The sequence below is a fragment of the Tursiops truncatus genome, chromosome 9 (genome assembly GCF_011762595.2).
Source record: "Tursiops truncatus isolate mTurTru1 chromosome 9, mTurTru1.mat.Y, whole genome shotgun sequence".
In the NCBI taxonomy this organism is placed as follows: Eukaryota; Metazoa; Chordata; class Mammalia; order Artiodactyla; family Delphinidae; genus Tursiops; species Tursiops truncatus.
This window is the reverse complement of record NC_047042.1, coordinates 28,769,191-28,787,204: the sequence shown is the minus strand read 5'-3', so window position 1 is coordinate 28,787,204 and position 18,014 is coordinate 28,769,191. Positions and strand designations below refer to the sequence as shown.

Below are 18,014 nucleotides of genomic sequence, written 5' to 3'. Positions count from 1 at the left end.
GCACTTTTGGACTAGGTAGGGAGTTATGAAGAATGGCATCTTCTGTCTACTACTCTGGAAAATACTAGAATGCTAAGAAGAGAAGGAGTTCAAAGGCAAAGCTGAAGGAATAAAGGGCATAACACCAACAAACCGAATCAGGCAACTTATCATGTTATTGTTTGCTGTTTCCGAGCTGAGTCAAAAATCACAAAGTCTCTTTTAGGGGTAATGCCCTTGTTTCTGGGACAGGGAATGACAACAACATAGAATATAAAAGCAACATAGAACCACACACGTGGGAAATATCTACTTATCAGTCAGATTCCAGAAAAGGCAGAGTGAAACAGCATTCAAAGCTGAAGAACAGTGATAAGATTGGGTATTTGAATGGGGTGGACAGATACGGATGGGAGCTTGGAATAAAAGGCACAGAGCTGAGGGACAGGGATGAAGAATTTGAAAATGAGAGCTCATTAAGGGTAAAAACTGTTATCACTTAAAAAATAAATATTTCAGTGCCTGTGATATGCCTAAGTAAAACTGCCAAAGTAGAATTTTAAGCGAAGAGTCAGAAATGAAACAGCATCATGTTTGAATGAGCAGCAATGATGGGGCTGAGCCCACGAATGGGAGGCGGTTAAATCCTTCTGTTTCAGGTCACATTTGGTTGCAGAAATTGAGGTCAGTCTGAGCCTGAGTTGATACTTAAGAGCACGATTCTAATGTGAAAAGCGAGTTGCACTTCCTCCAAAGTTACAAACTTGGCTGATTCAGAAATTCTATGCTGTTTCATTGCACCAGGGAAGGGTACATGAATTAAAAATTTATTGAATGCATGGATAGTTTAGTTTTATATGCCAAACTCTAAGCTCCCTACATAAAACTCAAAGTCAGTACTTCTTCGAAACCTGTAAAGCAAGGACTTGATGTGTTTTATCAACTGTCAGAAAGCCTGTATGTAGGAATGTACTAAACAAAGGGAAGAAGCATAAGGTAAGGTTGAAGGGATGGGAAAAAGTTTGGACATTATTCTAAGTAAAAATGGATGCCACTGGAGAACTTTAGGTAGCAGAGGTCTATTACATGACCACATTATTAAAGATCAATTTGATTATCCTATGTAAAATGAATTTAAGGGGGAAAGAGGGAAAAGAGAAATCTCTTAGGAGGCCATAGCCATATTCTAAATGGAAAATGAGCATGACTAAGCTGGTGCGAGTGGAGTTAAGAGAAATATTTATGGTGTATTTTTAACCTAAGGTAGCAGAATTTGCCACTGACAAGTTACATATATGTGTTTGTGTGAATATGGGTGGTAATGAGCAGGAATTCAGATTAAAATAACTGGGTGGCCTGCCTAGGAATTCACTGAGATGAAAAAGATGAGCAGAGAAACAGGATTATTAACTGACTGATTAACCTTTTAGGAAAAGAGGAAAGAGAATCAAGAGACTGTTTTGTTAAATCTGTCATGCTTGTGAGACATTTCAATGGAAAAATCAGGTAATCAATGAGATGTATAAAGGCTATAGTTCAATGAGATATATATTTGGGAATTATCATCCTATATATGGTATTTAAAGCCATGTAAATTTGTAAGATCACCATAGGAGAGGGTATAGCAGGGAAGAAAAGAGAGGCCAGCAGCAAATCCTAAAGGATCCCTCTGAGAAGGAGATAACACATACAGACTGAGAAAGAATGAAAAATAAAAATAGGAAAAAACAGTAAGAGTGAGACCTCATGGAAACGAAGGGAGTGGGTATTTTTGGAAGAATTCAGTGGTCAAGTGTAGCACACGAGAAGTGGCCTAAGGTGAAGACAGGAAAATGTCCCCTGGAATGGTCCAAAGGAAGGCTGTGAATCATGTTGACAGGTGACGCTTCGATGGAATAGAGAGTTTCACAAGCCATACTGAAATAGGTAAAAGAGTGAATGTGACACGAAGCACTGGAAGAATGTATATACGATATTGTTGAGGAGTTTTGCTTAGAAGGGGAAGATAGAAATTGAGTGGTTGCTGAAAAATTATGCATCTGTTAAGGGAGAATATGTTTTCAAGATGGAGGTATGATATAATGTGCTTCTGTGCTGATGGAACGAACTGGTAGAGAGGGAGAGATGGATGATGTGTACCTGGAGCATATGTTGGGGAGCGCTGTTCTTTAAAAAAAGCGGTATCTCCTCTACCATTACAGAAGACAGGCAGCAGAATCTAGGCAAAATCTACACAGGTAGATTTTGTTTTGAGAAAGTGAATCCTTTCCATTTGATTATGTCTGTCTTCTTATTTAGTTATTAAGTGGAGTCATCAGCTGATTCAGGAAAGGGAAGAAAGGGCTATGAAAGTTTGGTAGAGTTTATATGCTGGAATATCTGCAGCACCAAGAAGGCCTGGCACATAGAAATCCTCACAACTGTATGTTGAAGGAATGAATGGAGAGAAAGACAGAGAGGAAATTGTTACCTTGGAAAGTAGAAGAATTGGCTGACATAGGATTGTGTAGCAACCTGTACGTCCAGTTTTCACTTGTTCACTGTTTCCCTACAGAACTGGGGTCATCACTGTTCTACACTAGCAGTGATGTTCACGTTTCTCGCCAATGACTGGTATTGGCACGGGAAGGCATTCAGGTTTTGGGCCCGTGAAGAACAAGAGGGATTTTTCAAGAGGCTTCTTTGCTTTTACATAAGCATGTGGGGGAAAATGGTCCTTTTCTGTCTCTAGACAATGGTGTGTTATAGAATGAAAAAGGGAGCTAGCCAAAAGTTTGAAAATGGCAGAGTAGAAAAATAGAAAGGACTCAGGCAAAGCACCAGCATTTGACCAGAGCAGAAGTGCCCTGCTATGGGCCCTGTAATTTGGCAACTTTGAGGACCTGGCTCATTGCAAACCAACAAAAAATACACTTGCTAAAAAAAAAAAAAAAATACACTGGTGAATCTGTCAATAGGGTTTTGTGCTCAATAGGTAGTTCTTAACCCATAACCCTAAACATTGCCTTTCATGGTTAATGTAGGATTGCCACGTAAAAGACAGGACACACACTTAAGTTTGAATTCCGTATGAACAATGATGTTCCTTGAAATATTTGGGACATACTCATATAATAATGTGTTATTTATCTGAAATTTAAATTTAACTGAGAAACTGATCATTTTATTTGCTAAATCTGGTAATCTGAGACCAATGAACCTCTCTACATCTTCTGTCCTGTATCCTCAACAGGAACTGAGATGGCGTCCAAATGCTGTGACTCTGGATGGAGATGCTGCTGGCACTGGAAGACAGACGTTGCTCTGGGGTACAGAGAACATTTAAACAGAAAGTTCCCAAGTGAGAAATGACAAATACATTTTAGTTTTATTTTTAATGTACAAAATCCTTTCATATAGCAAAAATGCAACAGATTTCTGCACAAATAGTGTCATTACTGAGTAGTGCCAAACATCCATTTTATTTTTGCCCTTGATGTTTGAATTTATGATTCTAACGGTCCTCATAATTTAGTGTAGTATTCACATATGCACATGGTAGCTGGGAAATATTTGGCTATATTAAACAATCTATACTATACTAATATAGCCAACTATTTGGCTATATTAAACAATCTATGTAACAGGAATAGAGCGAGATACTGATTCATTACATTGATCACTAGATGTTCAATGAAAGTGAGAACTCTAGTTTTAAATATTAAAATTTATTTGCTAAAATCAAATTAATTTTACAAAAAGTAGAGCATGTAATTTGAATAAGCTGTATTTATTTACCTATTATATTTTTGTTCTCAAGTTTCTAGAGCATACTACTTACCTAGTACCATTCTAGATACATAGGAAAAAAGGTAATTTATTACACCAAATAGCTGCCTTAAGGCCTTAAGGCTTAATTCTCTCCTGTGATCCTAGCTGAGAAAGGCTGAAAGGATATAGATTTTCATTTAGTGAACAGAATAGTGCATTAGCCCTATAAGAGCTTGTTAGAAAGTAAATCATAAATGAACTTCAACAATCACTGAAGTACATAGTTGAGATGCCAGGTATTTGCTAAGAAATACGCTATACTAACTATATTATATTATTATTATTTAATATGTCATAATATATATGAAAGTATTACCAGAATTATAAATTTAGATTGTGATTTTGGTTTTCATTCCTTCACAATGCATATTGAGCCCTAATTATTTAGCTCTTTGTGCATCCATGCCTTTGCAATATGTCTTTACAACTTCTTGCATCAGTGAGAGTCTATTTTCCTAACCCTTAAAACATGGGTAACCCTGTGATTTCTTTTGGTTAACAGAATATAGCAGAAGGGGTAATTATTAAACAAAAATTAAAGCTGACCCTTGTATGTCCTATAACTTGAACCCATTTGTAAGAATTAAGTGGTAGATATTTTAGAAAGAATGAACCAGAATTCATAGGTTTTTATCTTCAGATGATAAACATTTTTTTTTTTACTGGGTGGTTATCTTTGCTACTTCTTTATCACTTACCGCTTCTTATCATGCTTCACTCTAAGCAAAGCACATTCAGAGTTAAAGTATCTTTAACTGCTTTGTCTTAAAAAATATTTTATTGTTAACTTCTTTTCCAGATTTTTCACTGGAGCTTTCAAAAAACGGTCAAGTCAGCAACTGAACTACATGTACTAAAATTGATAAACTTGAGAAACTGAAACTCTTGATCTGTTATCATGGTATTTTGAGACATATTGACTAAATCCAATTACCAAGTAAGAAGAATTACTTCTCTCAGTGATGGCACTAAAAAAATTTTTTTGGCATTTTCGGATTACAACCTGACAAGTTTTAAGTGTAAAAAGAAAAAAGCTTATTCTTTCTGCTATGGAAAAGCCTATTGTTTTATCAAAATATTGCCTGTGAACAGTGAGAGTTATGTTTATTTGAAAACATAATTCAAAGTTTATTTTCATTATTAAGACATTTTTAGAGAATGATCTTATTAACACATAAATATTGCTTTCCAATATTTAGTGTTCTCTCCATTTAAAAGTTAAAAGTTAATATTTTAAGATTATAGCCAATGTCTATTCATTTAGAAATGGGAAATGCTTATGCTACAAGTAAATGTCTAATCTAATTTTACAGTATTTGGATGTCTTTTTGGATGCAAATGAACAACTGCATTGCACGTTTACAGAATTCAAAGCTCAAAACTCAGTGGGGAATCTCAGTCTGCTCTTCAGAAAGGCACTGTGGGCAAGACTAATAGGGAATATTCCATTGGTAGTAATGGGCAATAATGCTTTTGCTTTCAAAAAGTTTATGAATGTCTGAGAACTAGAAATGCAAGGAATTCAGACTTCCTTCATTGTCTATACATGGTCAGCTCTGAGACACATAACTGCTCCCAAATTAAGTAAAACAAAAATTCAAGATAAATTTGGAAAAGAGTGCTATTTAATAAAGTTTCTGCAAATCTGAACTTGAAGGAGTATTTATTCAGTAAGACAGGAGTCAGGCAGAGGGATTCTCCTGGCATGAGTACAACCATCCACTCCCACTTGCGGTCTGCGATGATCTAGGTAATCAGTAAAGAACTTAGACGTACAAAAACAAGAGGTACCTTTTCCTATGGTTTCTCAAGCAAGTACCTCAATAAGCTTTGTTAGGCTTTTTTGTGGAAAAGGCTGGGGAAATTTTTTGGAGCAAATATGGAAATGTCCCAAATTAGTACCCTGGATGTTTACTTTAACAGGTTTAACTCTTAGAACCTCTCCATTTTATCCAATCCTCAACAACAATTAGTTAAACAGGTAAACTGACTGTGTGGCTTTTCTGGAAAAACTGATTTATCATCCTGTATTCAAGATCCACCTAAAGTATCCTATATCCTGATGAATATAAAACCATGAGGTTTTTTTTGCAACTAACTGGATTAAGCATTTCAACATTACTTATTATGTAACAATTACATATATACAAAATATACATCATATAAATGTTTATATGTATACGTATGTGTATACATACATAAATATATGTATGTACGGTTGACCCTTGAGCAACACAAGGATTATGGGTGCTGACACACAGAGTTGAAAATCCACCCATAACTTGGCCCTCTGCATCCCTGGGTTCTGCATCCTAGGATTTAACCAACCATGGATCATGTAGTACTGTAATACACATTTATTGAAAAAAATCCACATATAAGTGGATCCTTGTAGTTCAAACTTGTGCTGTTCAAGCATAAACTGTATATATCTATATCTATATCTATATATATATAGTATAATATACAGATACTCCTTTTATATTGGGCTGAATTGCTGCTGATACAACTCTCAGTTTTGTAATATACTTTCATCCCGATGAAGCCCTACATTATGTTGTGGTTCTTTATATTTCCTAGTGACTTATAAAGTGCAACCCTCCTTAATATAGAACAATGGTTCTCAACTCCCTTTACCCCTTATCCAATTAGACAGCACACTCCCATCAGTAACATTCCTTGAAAATAACAGTGATTCATTTAGGGCTTGAAACTGACTGTTCTCCAGAAGGAAATAGCACAAATCCTAGGGATAGTGATTCATCTTCAGTGAGGGTTATAGTTATTTTCCTTTCTCACTTTCTTACAACCACTGATGTAGATTTTTAAACCTCAAAAAATATGAGTAGAATTTATGAGAAGAATTAAAATGTTATGCTAAAAATATCCACTTAATACAAAGGAAGACAAAAGAGGGGCAACAGAGAAACAAAAAATCATGATGCACATAGTAAACAAAAAACCAAGAGGGAGATATAAATGCAAACATACTAATAGCCATATCAAATGTAAATGGATTAAAATACAATCGAAAGGCACAGATTTCAGACTGCATTTCAAAAATCACTGATATCCTGTTGTATACTCTCTACAAGAGACACAATTCAGATTCAAAGATATTCAATACAAATAGAATGAAAGTAAAGGATGGAAAAATAAATCATATAAACAGCAATCAAAACTAAGCTCGAGGGCTTCCCTCGTGGCGCAGTGGTTGAGAGACCGCCTGCCGATGCAGGGGACATGGGTTCGTGCCCTGGTCCAGGAAGATCCCACATGCCACGGAGCGGCTAGGCCCATGAGCCATGGCCGCTGAGCCTGCGCGTCCGGAGCCTGTGCTCCGCAACGGGAGAGGCCACAACAGTGAGAGGCCCGCGTACCGCAGAAAACAAAAAAAACAAAAAGAAACAACTAAGCTTGAGTGACTATACTAGTAACAGGAAAAAAAAGACTTTAAGACAAAAAATGTTACTAGAGAAGAACTAGAGACATTTTTAATGTTAAAAAGGTCAACCCACCAGGCATATATGACAATTATAAACAAATATGTGCATAGCATCACAGTTCCCAAGTGCATGAAAACTGATAGAATTGAAGGAAAAATAGACAAATGAACATATTATTTGGGACTTCAATACCTTCCTTTCAATAGTGGACATATATAACAGTATGGCAGAAGATAATAAGAAAACGGAAAACTTGAACAACACTATAAATCAGCTCGACCTAAAAGACATCTACAGAACAAGCCATCCAACAGGAGAAGAACATGTATTCTTCTTAAATAAATGTGGGACATTCTCAAGGACCATAAACTATGTAAAAACCAGCCTTGACAAACTTCAAGTGAAATTATACAAAGTATGTTTTCTAATCAGAATGATATTAAATTAGAAATCTATAACAGAAGGAAATTTAGGATATTTGCAAATATGTGCAAATTAAACAACACATTCCTATAACCAATGGGACAAGGAAAAATTAAATTACACATCTCTTTGAGATTAATGAAAAATAAAATCCAAAATTCCAAAATTTATAGGATATAGCTACAGCAGTACTCAGAGAAGATTTATAGCTATAAATATTTATATTAAAAATAAGAAGAATTCAAATGGATAACTTAAATTAGGGAACAATGCCTTTTACAGAATTCTCAGAAGAAACTTCTAAGAGAATAAACAATGCACTTGAAGATAGATCAATTAAAACTTCTAAAACTGAAACTCAAAGAAAAAAAAGTGTAGACTGGAACATCCAACAACATCGGACAATTTTAAAAGTTGTAACTTTTAAAAAAGAGAATGGAGGAGATGAATATTTAAAGTAGTAACGGCTGAGAACTTTCCAACATTAAAGACAAGTACCAAACCACAGGTATGAGAAGCTCAGAAAACACAACAGAGAACAAACTAATCACAGCCTACTGTTATGGACTGAATGTGTCCCTCAAAATTCATATGTTTAAGTCCTAATCCTCCATGCGATGGTATTTGGAAATGGGGCCTTTGGGAGGTAATTATGGTTAACTGAGGGTTAGTAGCCTTATAAGAAGACACAGCAGAGAGGTTGTTCTTCATCTCTCTCCACTATGAGAGGACACAACTAGAAGGCTGTTGCCTATAGGCCAAGAGAAGAAGCCTCAGAATGAAACCTACTTTGCTGGCACCTTAATCTTGGACCACTAGCCTCCAGAACTATGAGGGGAAAAAAGTCTGTTTTTTAAGGCACCCAGTCTATGCTATTTTGTTATGGTAGTCCAAGCAGACTAATACACTATCATATTCAAACTGTAGAAAACCTGTGACCAAGAGAAAATTTTGAAAGAAGCCTATTTCTTGGGGGTAGTGGGTGAGGGCTGTGGCAGAGTACCTTTCCTAAAATGGAAGAAAGATAAAAAGCTAAGATACAGCTGTTTGTCATAAATCATGCAAAAAGGAAGACAGTGGATTAAAACATTTAAAGTGTTGGAAAAAAAGAGCAAAAAACCCAACAAACTAGAATTCTGTATCTAGTACAATTACCATTCTAAAGTTAAGGAGAAATAAAGACATCATCAGACAAACTAAATCTGAGGGAATTTGTTGCAAACAGTCCTTACCTACAAAAATATTAAAAGATTTTTTTCAGGCCAAAGGAAAATTATATACATCAGAAATTTAGATCTCCCTAAAGAAAGAAATACCGTGCCAACATTAATCAAAATAAAACTGGAGTAGCTGTAATAATTTCAGATGAAGCTGCCTTCAGGGGAAGGGATGTTACCAGGAATATGGAGGGCACTATAAAATGATGTATACATCTCTTTTTTAGCACAATTCCATTATCACACCTATCTAAGAAATATAGCAATAATTCCTTTGCGTTTAATACCATTTCTTACTGATAGTTTCTGAATTGTCTCAAAACATTTATTTAAAATCAGTTTGTTCAAATTGGTGCTCAAGTTACATATATTGACTTGGTTGTTATGTTTCTGAGGTCTCTTACTCTAGAATGATCTCTTCTCTCCGAGTCCTCCTTTTTCTTGTTTTGCACCCTTGACAATGCAAAACCAAGAAAGTTGTCCAGTGTTATGAACTGCATTCTTGATTTGTCTGTCTCCTTCCTTTGGATGCCATTTAAATTGATGGAGGAACAATTTTTTTTTTTTTTAAACTTGGAAGTATTATCTAGAAGTCTCAGATTCAACTTTGGGAATAATGTTTCTAAGAGGTACAAAATATCCGGATATCTGGCTGTCCTACTTTTAATAGTGATAAGATTGATCATGGATTCTGGTGGCAATAGCATTACTCGTCCTTTGTAAAGTTCCCCATCAATCTTTCATCTAATTGTTTACTCCTCTGCCTGAAACAATTATTTAATTACAAATTTAAAAATGGCAATGTCCTAATGTTGGTATTTCTTCCTCATTTATTACCTAAATTTTTCTATGAAAACATTTTCATCATTAGCTAGGGCTACGGGGTTACAGTAAAATGTCATTAATATGAGATTAGTAGGGAAGATATTAAATTTTCCATTAATTACCAACTTCAGGGTAAAGAAGTGATGCTCTACATACATAGGTGGGGACCAGTAAAGTTTTTTGTTTGTGTTATTTATTATTGTTCTATTTTCTTTTACTATATCGTCTCTTCAAGTATCCTTATTGACTCAATGCTTTAAAATACATATTTCATGTATATTAATAAATAGAACCTGATTTTACATTTGTCGCACAAATTTTCCCATCTTTGTGGGAGTTCCTTCCTTTTAGTCCCGAAGTCCTTTTGATATATCACTATCAGACATTTATTGTTTCTTTGCTGTGATGCAATATCACCGACTCACCTTGAACATTTCATATACCAGTCCTGGAGTCAGCCAGTAATTTAAGATGCACTAGTTGCTACAGCATTTCAGAGTTCACAGTTTTGGGGACACAGGTACCTATCCCTACTGGGCTGTTATTATTTCTAGGTCTTTTTAGTGAACCAAACTAGGATGGAAGGTTGGAGAGAGACAGACAAATGTACAGTATTTTTTAAGACAGAGCAAGACTCATGAACAGGTCATAGTCTTCCCAGCTTAATGTATTAATCTAACTAAAAATAACTTTGTTAAAGTTATAAAAAATATGTCTTGCAGTTTTCAAAGAAAAATAAAAGGGAAGAAAAACACCAATAAAGAGGACACCTTTGAGGTGATCTTGTATCTGTTGTCCACAGGAAAGGACATCTTAACTAATGGATTTCAAAGTTGCCAGTGTCGATGACAAAGCTAAATCCTGAGTGGAAATGGCTATAGAAAATTGTAGGATTCCAGAACCTGCAGCAAAATTATACCACACCTATCGCCATTAACATTTGGTTTATGGAATTCCTTTTGTTCTGAGTCAATGTCCTTTTTAGGACAATGTCCTCCTGATTCAAACGTATTCCGATTGTAGAACAGACTTTGCGTCTGGTATTTATTTTATTTCTTGTGAATACGATTTTTCGTTTTAAATAAAAATACTGTCTTTTAATATATTTGGCTTCTCTATAACTTGACTAAGAGAAAGAATATGCTGATCATGCCAATATGAGTATATTCACAATCCTTTTGACATTTATTTTTTCTCTTTAAAATTAATGATTTGGCATTCTGGTGTCTAACTTAGTCTGAAGTGTATTTTACTTAGCATTAGTCATTTTCTAAGGCATGGTGAGTCCGGGGCCTTTACAATAGCACAACTTCAAAGAAAGGACTAGAAAATAGCAAGCACTAATAATAGCAAGACTTCAAAGAAAGGATGGACTAGTTAATAGCAATGCTTTAAAGAAAAAAATAGAAAAAGTCTTTATTCCCACAGACCAGACCTTCCTAAACCTTCAAAAGAAGGTTGAATATGGGCAGAGTAGATTTAAAGCATAGTAAGAAAGTGCCAGATTAAAATGAAACGTTTCTTTAAAATCTCTTATTTTGAAACAGAAATCCATGCTTATTATGAATTCTGCTTAGTAATATGTTTATTTGATATTTTTTCATAATAATAGTGGTTTATATTTATTGAGTACTCAGTATGTGCCAGACACTGTGTTAATTGCTTTACTTGTTCTCATTCAGTTGTCTCAATTCAGGGAACTGATGTTCAAAGAGGTTAAGTAATGGACAGCTCTCAGTGACAAAGTCAAGATTTGAACCCACACCTACCTGACTACATATGTTTATAAACATTACTCTTCAGAATAATATGCCAAGTTGATACTATAGATCAGTGTCATAAAAAAGGTATATAAATACTTTATTTTTAGAGGATTGCCTTAAATCTTTAAGTTATCAATTCCTCTGTTCCATTCAGAGAGATCTGGAATAATGGATCCAATGTAGTCCCAAAGAATGTATATTTCTTACAAAGAAGACTGGTGATCATAATGCAGGGGGCTAAGATTCACTTTAAGAAACTACATCCTTATAGGTTTTTCTTCCATTTATTTCTGTATCAACTCAGCTCCCTACCCAGGCGTTTTTGTAAAGAAAAAGCCAAGATGCTCCATCCTGAGACAAGTCCTACCTTACCCAGCAGCTAGCTGGGGTGCTAAGGAAGGAAGAGAATGAATGACAATGAGGCACAGCACTGTGTCTGTCTCACTTGCTCCTCTGGCAGGATCAGTAGCAAGTGGCTGGCTGCAAATGTATTTGAAAACTCTGCCTATCTTGGCAAGCATAAATGCCTTCTGTTTAGCAGGTAAACATGTTTGTTAAAAAAATGTATTTTTCATAAAATTATGGTGACTCTGTTGTATTGTAACATTGGTATTTTAAGAAGAGAGCTGGGAAAATGAAGATATATAACGCATTTCAGTAAGTTAATTTTTCTTCACCAAATTCTTTTGCTAAATAGTACTGATACTTTTTTCAGAATGGATTAAAAAGGTACCTTTGGTTTTACATAGATATATGTAGATATATGTATACATATATGTATTTGGCATCTAAATTGACCATAAAAGACCACCTAGATTGTATATGTTTTAATCAGATACTTTCAATAATAAAATGACTTCCCTTTTAGTAGACATGTAGGAAATCAGCCAGGAGGTTATGCATATTTTAGCAGTATTTAAGCAGTCAAAAAAATGTCAACCTTTCGTTAGAAAATTTAAAAATGAATCTAGTTTAAAACTTCTAACTAATTCTGTTGACCACTGAGCTGCAGCAGCAGCTTTTGTAAAATATGTTCTTCTGAGAGAACAGAATTGGAACTGAGTTGTTATAATGAAGTTTAGTTACACATGTTCTCACCTGCAATATTTATAGAACATTTAGATTTTAGAGAGTGATGGGTAGAAAGTCTAATCTATGTATTAGGATGACCAACCAGAAAGGATTGCTAGATTTTAATTTAAGTTTTCTTCACTTCCTTCGTGAGTGAATTAGAAGGGTTATGGCTATTCTGGTCCATACAGTGGCGAGTGGTTCTGGAGATCATGTTTTTCCCCAGGGAGCAGAAAAATATTTAGATTAAGACTTTGAAGTTTGAGACCCCAAGCATGGAAAACCAATGGCTCATCTGAATTCTTCTCTTGTAGAAGCACTGAGTTCTGTGCATGAATACAGGGCCACAATAAGTGGCTATATAATACCATAAAACATGATCTAACCCAGTATTAAGGAACGATCTTCTAAAGCTACAGGGCAGCAACAAGAAACAAGTGTTGTGGCACTTGGTAACACAAGTTCTCTACAGGTGAAGTTAGATTTCCTTTTTTAGGACATTACTTGGGAATGGGAGAGATACTGGATTTTGTGTTAATAGGGCAAATGGGTCTCGTTAATTTATTGATAATACTGCACTTGGTAGACTTTAAAATAAAGACTGTTACAAGAGATAAAGAAGGACACTACATAATCAATAGGGAGTCAATCCAAGAAGAAAATGTAACAATTGTAAATATATATGCACCCAACATGGGAGGACCTCAATATATAAGGCAAATGCTAACAGCCATAAAAGGAGAAACTGAAAGTAACACAATAACAGTGGGGACTTTAACACTCCACTTTCATCAATGGACAGATCATCCAGACAGAAAATCAATAAGGAAATGCAGGCCTTAAATAACACATTAGAACAGATGGACTTAATTGATAATTATAGAACATTCTATTCATAAGCAGTAGAATACACTTTCTTCTCAAGTCCACATGGAACATTCTTCAAGATAGATCACATTTTTGGCCAAAAACAAGCCTCGGTAAATTTAAGAACACTGAAATCATATCAAACGTCTTTTCCAACCACAATGCTATGAGGTTAGAAATCAATTACAGGGAGGAAAAAAATTGTAAAACACATAAACATGTGGAGCCTAAACAATATGCTAGTAAACAACCAATAGATCACTGAAGAAATCAAAAAATACCTAGAGACAAATGACAACGAAAACATGACAATCCAAAACCTATGGGACGCAGCAAAAGCAGTTCTAAGAGGAAAGTTTACTGGAATACAGTCATACTTCAGGAAACAAGAAAAATCTCAAATAAACAACCTAACCTTACACCTAATACAACTAGAAAAAGGAGAACAAAAAACAAAGTTCATAGAAGGAAAGAAATAATAAAGATCAGAGCAGAAATAAATGAAATAGAGATGAAGAAAATGATAGCAAAGATCAATAAAAATAAAATGTGGTTCTTTGAGAAGATAAACAAAATTGATAAACCTTTAGCCAAACTGATCAAGAAAAAAAGGGAGAGGACTCAAATCAATGTAATTAGAAATGAAAAAGGAGAAGTTACAACTGATACCACAGAAATGCAAAGGATCACAAGAGACGACTACTACAAGCAACTCTATGCCAATAAAATGGACAACCTAAAAGAAATGGACACATTCTTAGAAAAGCACAACCTTCCAAGACTGAACCAGGAAGAAACAGAAAATATTAACAGACCAGTCACACGTACTGAAATTGAAAAAGTCATTAAAAAACTTCCAACAAACAGAAGTCCAGGACCAGATGGCTTCACAGGTGAATTCTATAAAACATTTAGAGAAGAGCTAACACCCATCCTTCTCAAAGTCTTCCAAAAGAGTTGCAGAGGAGGAACACTCCCAAGCTCATTCTATGAGGCCACCATCACCCTGATACCAAAACCAGACAAAGATACCATAAAAAAAGAAAATTACAGGCCAATATCACTGATGAACAAAGATGTAGAAATCTTCAACAAAATACTAGCAAATCAAATCCAACAATACATTAAAACAATCATATAGCATGATGAAGTTGCATTTATTCCAGGGATGCAAGGATTCTTCAATATGCACAGATCAATGAGTGTGATACGCCACATTAACAAACAGAAGAATAAAAACCATATGATTGTCTCAATAGATGCAGAAAAAGCTTTTGACAAAATTCAACATGCATTTATGATAAAAAAAAACTCTCCAGAGGGCTTCCCTGGTGGCACAGTGGTTGAGAGTCCGCCTGCTGATGCAGGAGACATGGGTTCGTGCCCTGGTCCGGGAAGATCCCACATGCCACAGAGCGGCTAGGCCTGTGAGCCGTGGCTGCTAAGCCTGCACGTCCGGAGCCTGTGCTCCGCAATGGGAGAGGCCACAACAGTGAGAGGCCCGCGTACCACAAAAAAAAGAAACAAAAAACTCTCCAGAAAGAGGGCACAGAGGGAACGTACATGAACAAAATAAAGGCCATATATGACAAACCCACAGCTAACATTATTCTCAATGGTGAAAAGCTGAAAGCATTTCCTCTAAGATTGATATGGGCATGGGCAAGACAAGGTTGCCTATGCTCACCACTATTATTAAACATAGTTTTGAAAGTTTTAGCCACAGCAATCAGACAAGGAAAAGAAATAAAAGAAATCCAAATTGGAAAAGAAGTAAAACTGTCACTGTTTGCAGATGACAAGATACTATACTGAGATATCCTAAAGACGCTACCAGAAAATTACTAGAATTCATCAATGAATTTGGTAAACTTAATACAGAGAAATCTAAATACAAAATTACACAATTAACACAGAGAAATCCCTTCCATTCCTATACACTAACAATGAAAGATCAGAAAGAGAAATTAAGAAAACAATCTCATTTACCATCACATCAAAAAGAATAAAATACCTAGGAATAAACCTACCTAAGGAGACAAAAGACCTGTGCTCTGAAAACTATAAGACACTGATGAAAGAAATCAAACATGACACAAACATGGAAAGATATGCCACGGTCTTAGACTGGAAGAATCGATATTGTCAAAATGACTACACTACCCAATGCAATCTACAGATTCAATGCAATCCCTATCAAATTACCAATGGCATTTGTCATAGAACTAAAACAAAAAAATTTTAAATTTGTATGGAAACACAAAACCAAACACAGAAAGCAATCCTGAGAAAGAAAAACGGATCTGGAGGAATCAGGCTCCTTGACTTCAGATTATATTACAAAACTACAGTAACCAAACAGTATGGTACTGGCACAGAAACATATATATAGATCAATGGAACAATATAGAAAGTCCAGAAATAAACTCACGCACCTATGGTCACCTTATCTTTGATAAAGGAGGCAAGAATAAACAATGGAGAAAAGACAGCCTCTTCAATAAGTGGTGCTGGGAAAACTGGACAGCTACATGTGAAAGAAAGAAATTAGAACACTTCCTAACACCATACACAAAAATAAACTCAAAATGGGTCAAAGACCTAAATGCAAGACTGGACACTATAAAACTCTTAGAGGAAAACATAGGCAGAACACTCTGTGACATAAATTGCAGCAAAATCGTTTTGGATCCACCTCCTAGAGTAATGAAAATAAAAACAAAAACAAATGGGACCTAATTAAACTTAGAAGCTTCTGCACAGCAAAGGAAACCATAAACACAATGAAAAGACAATCCACAGAATGGGAGAAAATATTTGCAAATGATGCAACCAACAAGGGATTAATTTCCAAAATATACAAATAGCTCATGCAGCTCAATATCAAAAAAAATCAAAAACCAAACAACCAAATCCAAAAATGGGCAGAAGATCTAAACAGACATTTCTCCAAAGAAGACATACAGATGGCCAAAAAGCATATGAAAAGATGCTCAACATCAAAACTACAATGAGGTATCACCTCACACTGGTCAGAATGGCCATCATTAAAATGTCTGCAAACAATAAATGCTAGAGAGGGTGTGGAGAAAAGGGAACCCTTCTACACTGTTGGTGGGAATGTAAATTGGTACAACCACTATGGAGAACAGTAAAGAGGTTCCTTAAAAAAACTAAGGATAGAATGACCATATGATCCAGCAATCCCACTCCCAGACATATATCCAGAGAAAACCAGAATTCGAAAAGATACATGCACTCCAATGTTCACTGCAGCACTGTTTATAACAGCCAAGACGTGGAAGCAACCTAAATGTCCATCAACAGTGGAATGGATAAAAAAGATGTGGTACATATATACAATGGAATACTACTCCACCATAAAAAAGAATGAAATAATGCCATTTGCTGCAACATGGATGGACTTAGAGATTATCATAGTAAGGGAAGTAAGTCACACAGAGAGAGACAAATGTCATACGATTTCACTCATATGTGGAATCTAATTTTAAAAAATGATACACATGTACTAATTTACAAAACAGAAACAGACTTACAGATATTGAAAAGAAACTTACAGTTACCAAAGGGGAAACATGGGGGAGCTTGGGATTAGCATACACACTCTACAATATATAAGACAGATAACCAACAAGGACCTACTGTTTAGGACAGGGAACTCTACTCAATATTCTGTGATAACTTATATGAGAAAAGAATCTGAAAAAGAATGAATATATGTATATGTATGTATATGAAGTTTGGTGGTCACTGGAGTAGCTTTGTTAATCACCCCGGAATGCAATAGAGATGACACTATCAAAAGGATTAAAGGGATTACCTGTAAGAACTCTCTGAAGCCACATACCTTGGCTGAATACTGGCTCCATCCTTGTTGGTTGTTTCCCATTCAACAAGTTATTTAACTTCTCTGTGCCCAAATTTCTTTCTCTGTAAAATAAAGATGATAAAATTATTTACTTCATAGGGTTTTTACAAGATTACATGAGTTACTGCATGAAAAGATTTCTGAATAATTCCTGGCACACAGAAAATGCCACTCTTGCCATGTACTGTTTGGCTTATTAGTTTATTATCATTTTATTTATGAGTGCCCCCTTTAGGACATGCATATTAACATATTTGAAAATATTAATTTATCATATAGGCAAATAATGTCTTGAGTAAGGTTGCCATATTTAACAAATAAAATACAGAACATGCAGCTGAATTTGAATTTCAGATTAATAATGACTTTTTTTAGTGTATGTATAGCCCAAGTGTTTCATACATACCAAGTGATATTCTAACAGCTTTTGAACTTGTCAGTAAGTATTTATTCTGTTCTCCTGTAGTTTCAGTAATGACCCCAGATTGTTTCTCATTGACCTGGCTTGGGAGATGATCTTGTCAGTGAGCCATTACTGTGAATTGGGACATGAAGGGCTTTTTTTTGTCCGTGACTGTTTCATGTAGTGGTCAGTCTCACCTGCAAGTCACAGAATGAGGTAAAATGTTCTCTCTCAAACCAGGTCAAAAAAGAAACAACCATATAGACCTCTGCTAAAACTACTAAAAACAGAAACAATCTTTCCTGTGATGGTTGAAAAGCT

At 35.4% G+C, this 18,014-nt stretch overlaps 1 long non-coding RNA gene across 4 annotated transcripts in view; it reads right to left on the bottom strand.

The window, feature by feature from the left end:
- Nucleotides 1-18,014, bottom strand: part of LOC141279460 (uncharacterized) — a 506,894-nt gene that overhangs the window by 47,070 nt on the left and 441,810 nt on the right. For all 4 annotated transcript variants that reach the window (XR_012333714.1, XR_012333716.1, XR_012333715.1 and 1 more), the window contains one exon: nt 17,270-17,352. This is a non-coding gene — a long non-coding RNA (uncharacterized lncRNA). The remainder of the gene's footprint in view (nt 1-17,269; nt 17,353-18,014) is intronic.